Consider the following 4,076-nt stretch of genomic DNA (forward strand, 5'->3'; position numbering starts at 1 on the left):
ATTCTTTCTGTAATTGTAAAGTCATTCAGCAGTATGTTGTTTAGTTTCCATGTGTTTGTGAATTTTCGAGGGCTATTTCTGTAGTTGATTTCAAATTTTATTCTGTCATGGTCAGAAAAGATACTAGATATAGTTTCTATATCTTTGTTTTTTTTTCTTTTATTCCTTGTATTTATTTTTACATATCAAAAAATTTTTGCTCATACTCCATAGTTCTTGACAGTTAAAAAATATCTTTCAAAATTTCAAAATACTATACTCGTGCTTCTGTTTCCAGTAACTCATGTTTCTCTTTATTCCTGTCTGTCTGGAAAGATGGCATCCCACAAGGAAGGCACTGGCTTCACTGCTACTTCTTTGAGCTCCACCACTGATGCAGTAGGAAAAGGCAAAGGCAAAAGCAAAGGCAGTTCTGGAGATTCAGCAGTGAAACAAGTGCAGATAGATTGCCTGGTGATATTAATGTAAAGCAAACATTATCAAGAAGAAGAACAAGGAAATGAAGTTGTTCAAAGGGTACTTTTGGGTCTGGTTGTAGAAGATTCACTGCTACTTCTTTGAGCTCCACCACTGATGCAGTAGGAAAAGGCAAAGGCAAAAGCAAAGGCAGTTCTGGAGATTCAGCAGTGAAACAAGTGCAGATAGATTGCCTGGTGATATTAATGTAAAGCAAACATTATCAAGAAGAAGAACAAGGAAATGAAGTTGTTCAAAGGGTACTTTTGGGTCTGGTTGTAGAAGATCAACTTGAAATTACCAACTGCTTTCCATTTCCCCAACATATATAAGATGATGCTGACTTTGATGATCAGATGGAGATGATGCGGAGCCTTCACCACATCAACATCAATCATATCCACATGGGCTTGTACCAGTCCATGTACTATGGCTCCTTTGTCACTCAGGCACTCCTGGACTCCTCATACAGTTACCAATATGCCATTGAGGAATCTTCCATTCTCATTTACAATCCCATAAAAACTGCCCAAGGATCTCTCTCACAAAAGGCATACAGACTGGCTCCTAAACTGATGGAAGTTTATAAAGAGGATTTTTTCCCAAAAAGTGTTGAAAAAGGCAAATATCACCTTTGAAAACATGTTTAAGAAGTGTCAACTGTAACTAAAAATTGACTTCTGATTAGCGTTCTAATGTGGGAGCTCGAGAAGCCAGCTCTAGCAGATAAATATGAATTGCTCAGTCTTGCTAGCAGCAATCATTTAGGGAAGAATCTTTAGTTGTTAATGGACAGAGTGAATGAAATGAACCAAGGTATAGTTAAATAAAGCACACACATGAGGAATATTAGTAAACAGCAGCAGCAGAGACATCAACATGTAGGGATATGCTTAGAGAGAGACCCTGAGGTGTGGGGACATGCTCTGAGCAAACACTGCCTGTCCTTTTGGGCTTTGGCAGAACCTTGTAACTTGCCCTTTCCTTGACCCTCACTGCGGACAGAGCGAAAGGTGGAAATTGCTAGGGGCATTCCAACAGACACATCTGATGGAAGTCAAAAAGGAAGTCTTGACCCCAATTAGCAAAGTCCAATCCCTGCTCTGCATCTGTAAGATTCTTTAGCCTTCTCTGGGCATGGTGATGCACTCCTTATGGAGAAGTTCTTCAGCCTTCTTCACCACACCTACAGCTCGACTTCTCTGCATTAAAAAAGAAGATAATAGGACTTTATCTTGATGAAATTATCACCAAGGGATACACCTGTCCCAGTATGACTAAGCCTTTATAGATTTGTTATCTGCTTCTTATTGTCTGTAACCTAGCAATGAATCTATGAAGTGTCATAAAATATACATGTGTAGTGACTCCTTGTATTATAAATAAAGATACCCAGTTTGTCTGGGTAGCTCAAGCAGTGGCTCAAGTGGCAGCACAAGTTGCTTGGGCTACCTAGGCTTAGGCTGCCTGTGTCCACTTCTACTCTGTCTCTTTGTCTTATTCTTTCCAATTCACTGGTCCTCTCAAGATGGAGGGCTTTCTCTTTCTCATCCTCTTTCTCTTCCTCACCAGCAGTCCTCTGATCATGATTCAGCTAGACCCAAGCCCCAGGTTGGATGCCGACATCAGTATCAGCAGCATTGCCAGCAGGAGAATATGCAGCACCAGAGTCAGGGAGAACCTCCGCTCCCTGAGGAGGACTTGTCCAAGCTCTTCAAACCACTCCAGCTCCCTGCCAGGATGGAGTCACTGCTCATCATATAGAGGAGTCCTACCTGGTAGGGCCCCAGGATCTGTTTTGAGCTCTTGACCTTTGAGCACCACTTCCGGTCAGTTCAGCATGTTGGCAAGGCTGCTGCTGTATGCCCCCCAACTTAGGAACAAAGCTTGGGTCCACTTAACATGTTTGGCAAGGCCACTTGTTGTACACTCCAGAAACTGTGGTAGCCTTGCTGGGAAGCGACCCCCCTCTGACTCCCTGATATACTACTGTAAAAGAATTACATAGCTCTCTTATACATCTTGAGTATATGATAAAAATTCCCAAAAGTCCCCCGACTGCCCCCTTAGCTCTGACCACCTATTGTTAATTACAATGCTTCACCCCAGCACGGTCACAACAGAGGGTGTGCTGAAGTCACATCTAGGCAGAAATCTTCCTGACCTTTGGAAGGCCCTTCAAGATACATTTAGCATAAGCTTAAAAATAACCTTTCAGGCTGAAACTGGCCCAGGACACCCCCAACCTAACTGCAACTTTACAATAAGCCAATTAGTGAACCACGCGAGGGTCAGGAAGCCTGAGACAGACCCCCCCATCTGCCTGTTTTAAGCTGAAATTAACATATGTAAAGTTGAGTTAGTATAAGCCAAATTAGCATTAGTAACATATGTAGACTAAGTTAGTTTAAGGATAGTTTTATGTAAATACCCCTTGTAAAAGCTACAGGCCAAAGTTAACTCATATTAGGCCAAATTAGCACAAGAATTCACTGATTAACAGACAAAGAATTCATCAAATAAATACAGGGACCCGTGGGTTAATAGAGGAAAGACAGATCTGGCTAACAACAACAGGATAAACAAACCTGAAGGCTCCAGGGGGAAGAGTAACTATCTTAGCTGAAAGTTCTTATCTGGTTTGGGCAAGCAATAGGTAGCACCTAATTACAAATAGTTTCTCCCCCGTGTGCTGTTAACTATGAAAAACTGCTAATAAAACACCCTGTGTTGTCTCCTGAGCTACAAGACCCTCTCATCTGAAAAGGCCCTGTCTGGTAATCAAGATTTAAGAAGAAAATGCACCAGACAAATAGACTCCTTCATCCTGAGAACTGTAATTTATTATACCTAATCAAACAAGACAGACATCATGTTTTATGATTATTGTTCCTGTGCCTTGAATTCCCTGTTTTGTAGAGTAAACCTTTTATTTCCCCCTCACCCCTCCTACTCCTGTAAGACATCCCTCAATAAATACATGTGTTTGATAGCCACTAGCGTGTGGTCCGGAGTTTTGCTCTGACTGTAGCTGGCTAAAAACATGCTAAAAAGTATTGAGGTTTTAGCCTAATTTTGTTCACCTGTGCTGCCTCCAATGAGTCAACACACCCCTGCTGAGGCTGGACCTCGGCAATCGCAGGCCAGATTAACACTTACATCAAGGAGTTCACCGCCCAGAACCTAGGCAAACTCTTCATAGCCCAGGCTCTTCAAGAATACACCAACTAAGAAAAGGACGCTTTCAGAAAAGGAGTTATCGTGGACTCTTGAGATAATGTCAGGGAACTCTGGGGAAAACTTTATTTGCATATTGAAAAGCACAGAGAATTCTTTCGATGTCATTGCATCTTTGGCCATAATGCTGTCTTTCTAGCAAGTAGTAAATTAAAACAAAATCTTGACTGCTTGTTTAAAAAAACTAAAAATACTGAATTTTAAAGATAAAAGTCAGGGATCAGCAGTTGGCATAATGGGTATGCTGCCTAACTCCCATGTAGTCGACCACAATGGAGTCCCAGACCCAATGGCTTAAACTCACACCAGGTACGTGTGTGTGCATGCCTAAGTTCCTGAGAGGAGAATGGAGGAGAAGTGATTGTGACATGGTCATCGACCCT

The 4,076-nt window shown here is 41.8% G+C and overlaps 1 pseudogene; it reads left to right on the forward strand.

The window, feature by feature from the left end:
* The first annotated feature begins 315 nt into the window (after positions 1 to 315).
* Positions 316 to 3,687, forward strand: LOC102500263 (eukaryotic translation initiation factor 3 subunit H-like; annotated as a pseudogene).
* The last annotated feature ends 389 nt before the right edge of the window (positions 3,688 to 4,076 follow it).

Source organism: Tupaia chinensis, unplaced genomic scaffold (genome assembly GCF_000334495.1).
Source record: "Tupaia chinensis unplaced genomic scaffold, TupChi_1.0 Scaffold140730_1, whole genome shotgun sequence".
Taxonomy (NCBI): domain Eukaryota; kingdom Metazoa; phylum Chordata; class Mammalia; order Scandentia; family Tupaiidae; genus Tupaia; species Tupaia belangeri.